This window comes from Syngnathus scovelli, chromosome 7 (assembly GCF_024217435.2).
Source record: "Syngnathus scovelli strain Florida chromosome 7, RoL_Ssco_1.2, whole genome shotgun sequence".
Taxonomy (NCBI): Eukaryota; Metazoa; Chordata; class Actinopteri; order Syngnathiformes; family Syngnathidae; genus Syngnathus; species Syngnathus scovelli.
Window position 1 is genome coordinate 19,452,051 of NC_090853.1, and position 10,086 is coordinate 19,462,136.

General features: G+C 50.0%; 1 pseudogene; it reads right to left on the reverse strand.

The window, feature by feature from the left end:
• Window positions 1-3,377: 3,377 nt before the first annotated feature.
• On the reverse strand, window positions 3,378-7,826 carry LOC125971911 (janus kinase and microtubule-interacting protein 3-like; annotated as a pseudogene).
• Window positions 7,827-10,086: the final 2,260 nt, after the last annotated feature.

The following is a 10,086-nucleotide window of genomic DNA, read 5'->3' on the forward strand; positions in this document are numbered from 1 at the left end:
GTTGGTTGAACCGATGAATGAAGGTTGAAAGCAATTTAAATTATGACTTTGTATAAATACTAGATATTAACAGAACATCTACTGCGCAAAATGGGCAGAGTTTACTTGTTTGAGAAGGAGTGGTTTATTCAAAACTAAGATTTATGTAATCTGTTTGTTCCCAGGCAAAATTGGATGTGATGCAATTCCAAATTTCACCACATGATGGTGCCCAATTTTGACTTCATAGGACATATTAAACACTTAGCTTGTTATTATGTTCAAGGTAATCAGATTTGTTTATCATTCTAATGGCCTCTTCAAAACTATTCTGGATTACTACTTTGGATCTATTCTACATTACTTGGCAACAACATACTCTGTAACAGATTAGGCAGTATAATCACATATGTTAACTTGAGAGTGCCCACACTCAATCTACTTATCGTGATGTGTTAAATCAATTACTGTTAGACATTATTTGTCTGATAATCTACCAAATCTTTGAATTGAAGAATTTGTGATTTAATTAATAGCTTGTTCAGGGTAATCAGACTTGTATATAATTCTAATGGCCTTCTTTTGAAAACTATTCTGAATTACAACTTTGGATCTTATATTACTTTGCAACAATCTACTCGGTGACAGATTAGGCAGTATAATCACATATGTTAACTTCAGTGCCCACACTGTATTTATTTATGGTTATTTGTTAAATCAAGTACTGTTAGACATGAAATAGGAAGTGTTTAACATAAATGTTATGGCTACTCACCATTGTAGCTCGCTCCTGGTCAATGATACGAGCCTCTTCTTGCAGTGGAAAACTTGCAGCCAACAAACACCGTGGAACCTAAAGGAATGAAATTAAACATTAACATTTCGCCTCGACCAATTTTCACACGTACAACGCAACGCGGCTACACTTCTGCTATTACAAACGTAAATCTCCTTAAACACAATGAGTGTTACTTACCGTGTACGCTCTAGGCAAAATTGGATGTGATGCAATTCCAAATCTATCTGAAACGGCAGTTAAAAGTAGAGTTACATCAAGTTTTCTTTTTTAATCAACACAATCATTTACAACCGTTGACCAGAAAGAATCGTCGAAATTCGACGTCCCCCACAAACGCCACGCTCACTCGCTTTTCAGGGCAACAAAAGTACTTCTTTTTAAAAACGATGAGTTGTACTTACCGTGTACGCTCTGGACGGTCCAGTTGCAAGCAGAAAATAAAAATATTTCTCTTGTTAGTCGTATGTTACCATCCGCTGTGTCTTTGTAAACATCGCCGCCGTTTTCCTACTTCCTGCTGCGAGCCACGCCCACGGATTTAAATTTGGGCGGAAGCTCTTTCCATTGGCGTCGTTTTCGCGTATAGCAAATCCGATTGGTTGGGAAGGGGGCACGGTTATGCAGCCGAGGGGTCCTGTGATCGGTGGGATGTAAAGTAGGCGTCGACGTCACGTCCGCGTCACGTGACCACGACGTGGCAGACGTCATATAGCAACCGCTGTTTTGTTTAGTAGACTTACAGTTGTTATGCATTGACATAATGGCGCACACACCAAATAGATTTAAATAAATTAAATAATTCTTCTGCCCACTCTCTTTTAAACAAGTTAACTCTCCCCGCGGATTTGAATTCCGGCGAAAGTTACGCCCATCGACGTCACGTATGTCACGTGACCACGACGTGGCAGATGTCATATAGCAACCGCTGTTTTGTTTAGTAGATTTACAGTTGTTATGCATTGGCATAATGGTGTGCACTCAAAATAGATTTAAATAAATTTAATATTTCTTCTGCCCACTCCCTTTTAAACAAGTTAACTCTGCCCACGTCCATTGACGTCTTGTCTGCGTCACGTGACCACGACGTAGCGACGTCATATAGTAACCGCTGTTTTGATCAGTAGACTTACAGTTATTATGCGTTGACATAATGGCGCACTGGTTAGCATGGCCACCTCTTAAGCATGATGTTGCGGGTTCGACGCCTGATCAATGTTAGCATGGAGTGAGCTGAAGTGCATGGCGCTGAAGATTTGAATCTTTGAAATGCGCTGAGGTCTGACATATCAGGCAGAATGGTTTGCCATCACGTTCAACAAAAAATAGAAACTTTCCCACTCTGATTAAAACGTCCTGTGTTCATCTACGTATTTTCGTTTTGCTGTGCATCTTTTCCCTGCCATTTCGAGAGCCCAATTGACACTCATAGTTTAAAGAAATGTGTTTGCCCATCCTACTTTGTGGAATTTCACCACATGCGCTTTTGACCAAAATACCAAATTGAACTCAAGTGAAGCCAACACGCACAACCCCCCCCCCCCACACACACACACACACACACACACACACACACACAAATGTTGATATGAACATAAAAGAGCCGCATGCGGTTCGGGAGTTGCGGCTTGGCCAAACCTGTACTATACAACTTTATTTGTATAAAATTTTCACAACAGCTGTCACACAAACAAAGCGGGAAAAACCGAAGACGTGCGTGTTCCGCCCACGCTGGATTTATTTGCACCTTTGAAAAGACACCGTATTGCCGCAGATGTGGCAAAGAGTACTTTTGGGCATCTGAGACGGAAGGATGTCCAAAGCATCACGTCACCTGCTCTGGTAGGCATGGTGGTGGGACGTTGAGGTCAACCGCTTTGGGGTTGGCTGAATCTTTGATCGCAGGATGCCACACACTTGAAGACAGAAGCAGAAAAGCAGAGCTAAATGCAAAATGTACTCACCGGTGACTCCAATTTTTTTCCCCCCTGAAGAAACAGCTGGACGGGTGGCCCCGGCTGGCCAGTGGGACTCTTGTTATTCTGACCCTTTTTAGTGCGCGTTTGGGGCAACAACCGTTTTTTGTGGCGCTCTCTTCTGGTTCAAAAGTGCCCTGCATGTGAATTTGCTTTTCCTGCCTTCTGATTGGATGAGCGCCGGTGTGACGCGGTGCCTCTGTCACCGTGGCGGGGGGTATACGTTGGCATCGGAGCGTCTGCCAACGTCTGAGACCGGCTGGCAGTGTATCGGAGGTGTCGAGTGCGGTGCCGCTGGAGCTCACTCACCAGCTGGTGTTAGGGCCACAGAATGAAGGCCAAGGAGAAGAATAGAAAGAGAAACAGAAACTTCTCCTCCAATTGTTTGATTTGTCTCTTCTGAGCTTCGATGAATTCTTTCAGCTCTTTGTTCCTCTAGGACGGACAAATGGAAAGTGGCATTCAAAAGCCAGTAAGCGTGCAAGTAAGTGCCGGGCTGGCTTTGGGCCCTTACCTGTTGCGCGCTGTGCAGCAGATCCATTCTCTCTTGGAGGATGCAAGCGTCGCGCTCCCTCAACTCGCACATCAGGGCTCACTTCCATTGGTCCACGGCGCTCCTAAGCTCTTCTCTCTGATCCGCCGTCAGCACGTCATTCACGCCAGCGTGGCTGGCTTTTTCGCCGTCCGTGGCGGGGCAGTCCCGCTGCGGTAGCGCCTCGTACAACATGGCCTCCAGCTCCAGGATCCTCTGGGCCGCAATCCTCGTCCATCAGTGGTCCGGCGGGAGATTTGAGGGCGGCTTACCTTATGAGCCTGGTCCATGGAACACTTCCTGAAGTCCAACTCTTCATCCAGGTAGCCCTTCTGCTTGCAGAACATATCCTAGCACAGCTCAAGGTCAGAATTGTTGGGGCACATTGCCGGAGTTCCCCTTGGCTGATGTCGCGTGTCTGTCTACCTTCTCACTTTCAATGTCCAACATCTTCTGTTGAAGTGCTGACTTGGTCACTTTGATGTATTCTAACCACTGAGGAAAGGCTGCTGTCACATAAGCAGAATGCGAGAGCGTGCGTGGACGTGCGCGTTACCTTCTCGGCTAGGGTGAGAAGGGTCCTGGCGTGAATCACGACCACCTGCTCCTCGTTGGTGAGATTCTGCAAGAGCCCAAAGGCACAGCGTCAACAAGCTTCTTTCAGCGCAAAGCCTTCCAAAAGTCACATTTGAGCCGCCGAGTCTCGTGGAGTGCGAACATAAGGAGTTCGACATACACTTACGGCGTTATAGCCCAGGATGTCCAGCTTCTTCATCAGATCACTGATGACGATGTCCGGGGGAAAGGCGCAAGGAGCAATGTAAGGTGTTCTGGGACCTCGGGTTAAGGTTAGGGTTGCGAGGGACGCCTTACGTACGCTCACGCCCTCGGCCTCGCAGTAGATCTGCAAAGGGCTGAGGCCGTCTGGGAAACGGACTTGCAGAAACTTCAAGACGGGGGAGCGCCACTCCCTCTCCTGAAAGGCAGAGGCATGCATCCGTCCGTCCGTCCGTCCGTCCGTCCGTCACATCTCTGGCCTCAACACGCTTGTGCGAGTCTTCCCACCTCCAGCTCCAGGATGCGGAACTCAAGCAGTTCGTTTTGGTCTCGGATATCCTGGATGTGCTCTTTCAGACGCGCTTCTTCCGCCTCCATCCGCCTGACCTGAAAAGACAGTCAGACCTCATCTGCGGGGCTTCCCGTCAGGTGTGACGCCAAGCGACTCCGCCCAGCGCCTTTCTTTCCGTCACCTTTTCGGCCAACTGCTGATTGCTCTGACGCAGCAGCTGCTTCTCCTCCACCCACTTGACATTCTAGAAGAGACAAACGCGTGGACAGCTTTGGAATGTTGTGTCATTTTCATCCACAAATTCTTTGGTTGACTGGAAAATGACATTTGCTTTTCTCCGCATTTTCCCAGCCACGTTCGGGGGGGGGGGGGGGTTGGTCCAGTAATGCCAGACGGATGAGTGACTGAAGAATGTAGCTATTTTGTCTGAGAAAAAGGTGTGCTCATTGATGAGCTTACCTGTCCTTGTTGCTTCAGCGCTGACTCCAGATCTGCTACTCTGCTTTGATAGTGACCCATTTCTACCATCAGCTTTTCTCTGGTCTGAAAGGAGGAGGAGGGAGGCTCCTCCTCCTCCTTTCAGACCAGAGAACACCCGAGGCTGGGTGAGAACGGGGAGGCTGCGACCCGGCCGGGGGTTGCGGGAAGGGGCGCCACCTTGATCTCCTTCTCGGCGTCGTAGTCCCCTTCGCTGGTCTGGGCTAGCAGAGCGTAGGCTCGTTGCAGCGCTTGATATTCTTGCGTCAGCTGGCGGTAGCGAAGCTCCGCCTCTTCATGCACACACCAATGCAACACAGCACTAGTACCAGAATCAGTCAGACCGGCGACAAAGCACCCGCGACGCAAAGACGAGTCCGATTCCAGGCTGAAGAGGAATGTTTGGTGCCAATACGCTGGCAGAAATGGCGGGCTACCTCTTCGGGTTCCGTGTCGGGGGTTCTGTCGGTGTGAAAAGACAAGGACGATCCGTCCGGGTCCACCAACACGTCTTCGTCGTAGCCGTAAAATGTTTCGATGACCTGCGGGCGCGGAAGCAAACATCTCTCTGAACAAACTGAAGCGACACCTCACGATGAATCGACGAGAGGAACGATAGCGAGAAAAAGGCCATTTCATCTTGCGCAACACCAAGCAGCCGCAAACAAACAGACTCACCTTGCAGGACCTCACGCTTTGTTCCTCCTCAGAGATTCTCGACGTCGGTATCGTAGCAGCAAATCTCTCTCCTGTCGACACAAATAATCCGCCTTTGAGATTCTTTGGATGCAAAGGGAACGAACGGCTCCGGCGCAGAAACAAACGCGACTCACAATGACATTTCTGACATGAGCTCCTGTCTCCAGAGCCTGAAAAACACGTCACCGGCGATGATTGGAGGGACGCTCGTCTTTTCCAAAAGTGACAACTACAGGGTGTGTCAGGGTTTTCCAGATTATCTTTATCGTATCATTGTGTTGCTTTGACTTTGACTGCGACCTGTAATAAATAATATTATTTATCCCTTATTTATCCCTATCGCTTATCCCTTCCTACACAAAGTCGTAAAACACCCCTTGCTATGTTTTGACTAGAGGTCAAGGGCTTCCTCTATTCAATCCACTCTTACACCCACCCTGTTTCTCTTAATTAAAATGCTCGTGCAGGAGCCGAGAGTCAGACTTCATTCGTACAACGGATGGACTCTCCACCTGCAGGTGTCCAAAAGAACTTACTTGTCTCCCGTGTGGTTCTTGCAAAATAAGTTGGAGCGAGCGCAACTCTAACAGGGTGCATTTTGCCACTAGCTGCCTACGGACAATGACGTCGCGCTCGCGGCTCATGGTTGACGGGCTGAGCAGCCGGGCAAGTCCGTCGTTTTCAGCGCACAGCGAGTGGCAAAGGCGCTGACAAAACGGGAGCTTTGAGCTGCTGAAAACGGCAAAACAAGTCTAAAGCGTGTTCAAACGCGTGCGCACAATGCTCCTGCTTGAAAGGTCGGAATTTAAGGGGCCAATTTTTTGGATGGCGGCCGCCGGCCAAGCTTTGGACGGAAAAGGTTTCCTGGCGACAGCGAGCGAGCGCGGCGCTGCCGTACGTGCACCGAGTCGCCTGCCTGAAGACCTTGGACAAGTCGTCGATGATGTGCCGCTGCTCCACAACTTGAAGGAACTCCATTTCACCGTCCTGCTGGCCGCAACCGCGGTCCAGGTCATTGAGCGAACTAGGCCTTCTCTGTGGAACACAAATGCAGTGGACTCTGTTGGCACGCCGCCGTTGTCCGCGTCGACTTACCAAGCTTGCCATCTCCTCGTTCTCCTGGGTGACAAAGCGCACTTTGTTTTCAAGGCGACACAGCACCAGCGAGAGTTCTTCATTCTTCCTGCTCAGGCGTTTGTTTTTGTACAGGAGTGGCAGAAACTGGCTTTCTGTTTCTCTCAGTCGCTTTAGCTGCAAGCATGAAGTGCGGGATGTGAAAGACGCACAACACGCGGGCCAGAACGTATCCATTTCTTTTGCATCGGTTTGAACGGAATCGTGGCTTTGGCTCCCAATAAAAGACATCTACCAGGCAACCGACTCGCCGCGCCGCTCAACTAATAAGCAAGCGCAATGGGTGCCTCGCTGGATGGCGCGCATCAAACGTAGCGCAAACCTTCAAGCGTGCCGTCAATAAATTACCAGTTCATTGCGCTCTTCAGAAAGCAGGGCGTTTCGATCCTCCAGTTTCCTGATGACTGCGCTGAGCTCAGCGATTTTCAGATGAAACCGTCGCGTGTCCCGATCCTCCTGAGACTGAAAACGCCCCGCAACACACACACACAAGCACTCGTTCAAAGTTCAAAACTGTTTTTGTGCTACCTTCCTCCAGCAACGAACTAAGTCATGCGTACTGCAAGTGTGTGATGAGGTGGCTTACGCAATGAAGAGGATTGCTAGTAGCGGCGTTGACCCCACTTCCAGGGTAGTTTAGGCCCGCCCTTTGGGAATCCCTCAGGGCAGCGATCTGCTGCTCGGCAGCCTGAGTCTGCAGCTGAAGGCGGTGGACGTGGCCGGCCCCAGGGCTTCATCCAAAACACTAACCGCTCTGTCTTTCAGCTTGATCTCATCCGTCTGGATGTACAAACGGGGAGCGCTCAGGCAGGCGGGCAAACTCATTTGCCAGAATTGTGACAAAAACAAAGAGAGCAACCGGCCAATTTTTTTCTTGAATTGACTAGAACACCTTTGCTGTGACATAAGCGAAGCGAGCAACCGGACATTTTCTTCTTGTGAAATAGAATAGAATAGAATGCCTTAGGTGTCATTGCACTGCAGGTATACAACGAAATTGGGAACATAGCCACGCACCGCGCATCTGATCAGTCCTACCAGTCGGCGGATCTCCCTCTCGCAGTCTCTCTTGGTTCGGCTCAGCTCCTCCCGATGCTGGTGATGAGCCGATCGGAGCTCGGCCGCTCGGGACTGCCAGGCCTGCTGGGCCGCTGCCAGGGCTTCTTCCGCGCTCCTGGTGGAGGCGACACCGCTCGGTCTCCCGACACCGCCGCGTCTCCTCCACCTCCGCCAGCAAAGCGCCCCCCCTCCTCACCTGAGCAGACATTGCGCCACACCGGGCCGTTGAGACCGCAACGGAGCGCCGCGACGCTTACTGGGGACAAGCTACACAATACGGTAGCGGCCGCATCGAAGCCCGACGTGGCGTGCGGATAGTCAGACACGGATAGAGCGGATCACCTTGTCCATGGAGCCGTCCCTCAGGCTGAGGACCAAGGCATTCAGTCGCTGGATCTCTCCATCTTTGATTTTGATCACTCTCATCAGCTCCATTTCATGCTGCCGCAGTAATGTCTCCCTGGTAATGGCTAACTCTTTCTGCTTCTCCTCATGGAGTTTGCTTTTGAGTTCCGTCATGGCGGCGGTGGCACGGTGGTGCTCCGCCCGCAGGTCCTGACTTCTCTCTCTCTCCAGACAGCTGACCTGACATGACTTAGACTTAGACTTAGACAAACTTTATTGTCATCTTGTCTGCACATGGTGCATACAAAACGAAATTCCGTTGCATACGTCTTACAACAAAGTAGTGATATTGCAGTTGAATAGAAGTAACATATCCTATGAAAATATATATATATACATATACTATATATATATATATATATTAAAAATAAGTATAAAGTGCAGCAGTGATAATTATGCAATAGTGCAAGTAGGCAAAACAGTATTCAAGAGTGTGCAGAGGAATGCTAAACCATGTATTAAACTTCTATTTAAAGGGTTTATACAAGTTCAGTAAAGTTGGTAGTGCGAGATAGAGGTCCGTAGTGTCATAAAGTACAGTTCTGTGAATGTGTGATGCAGAGTTCAGTTTAGAGCTCAACAGTTCTAGTGTTCAACAGTCTGATGACAGCAGGGAAAAAGCTGTTGCAGAACCTGGTGGACCTGCAGCGGATGCTGCAAACCTCTTCCCAGAGGGCAGCAGGGAGAACAGTCCATGGTGGGGGTGTGATGGGTCATTGATGATGTTACGGGCACGGGACATGCAGCGCTGAGATGAAATGTCCTGAATGGAGGGAAGAGGAGCCCCTATGATCCTCTCTGCTGTCCTCACCACTCTCCTCACGTTCTTCCAATCGGAGGCGGTGCAGCCTCCACACCACACAGAGAGACAGCTTGTCAGAATGCTCTCTATGGTGCTCCTGTAGAACGTCCTCATGATGGGTGGGGGCAGGTGGGCTCTCCTCATCCTCCGCAGGAAGTACAAGCGCTTCTGTGCCCTCTTGACCAGTGCCGTAGTGTTCATAGTCCAGGTGAGGTCTTCTGTGATGTGGACCCCCAGGAATTTGGTGCTGCTGACCACCTCCACAGCTGAGCTGTTGATGATCAGTGGAGCGTGGTGAGGCTGTTTTTTCCTGAAGTCGACGATGATCTCCTTCATCTTCTCCTCATTCAGGATCAGGCTGTTTTCTCTGCACCAGCCCACCAGCTGCTCCACCTCCTCTCTGTAGTCCAGGTCGTTGTTGTCTCTGATGAGCCCCACCACCGTTGTGTCGTCTGCTGACTTCACGATGTGATTGGTGGTGAACCTGAGGACGCAGTCGTGTGTCATCAGGGTGCACAGCAGGGGGCTCAGGACGCAGCCCTGAAGGGAGCCTGTGCTGAGGGTGATGACATCAGAGGTGTTCTGTCCGACCCGGACTGACTGAGGTCTGTTGGTGAGGAAGTCTAGCAGCCAGTTGCGAAGGGGGGTGTTGAAGCCCAGGTGTTCCAATTTTCCTACCAGATGCTGTGGGATGATGGTGTTAAACGCTGAGCTGAAGTCCAGGAACAGCCTCCGCACATGGGTGTTCTTCTCCTCCAGGTGAGCCAGGCTCAGGTGAAGAACGGAGGAGATGGCTTCCTGAGTGGAGCGGTTTTGCCGGTCGGCAAACTGGAACGGGTCAAATAATAGGGGGAGTCTGGAAACGATGTGACCTTTAAGCAGCCTTTCGAAGCACTTCATCATAACCGGAGTCAGTGCAACAGGCCGGTAATCATTAAATGAGGTGATTTGAGGTTTCTTCGGCACCGGAATGATGGAGGCAGTCTTAAAGCACGCCGGCACTGTGGCTTGGCCCAGCGAGGTGTTAAAAATGTCTGTGATGACCCCAGCCAGATGACTTGCACATTCCCTGAACACACGCCCAGGAATGTTGTCCGGGCCAGGGGCCTTACAGGGGTTGACTCTCCTCAGGGTCTTCAACACATCGGCGGAGTCAAG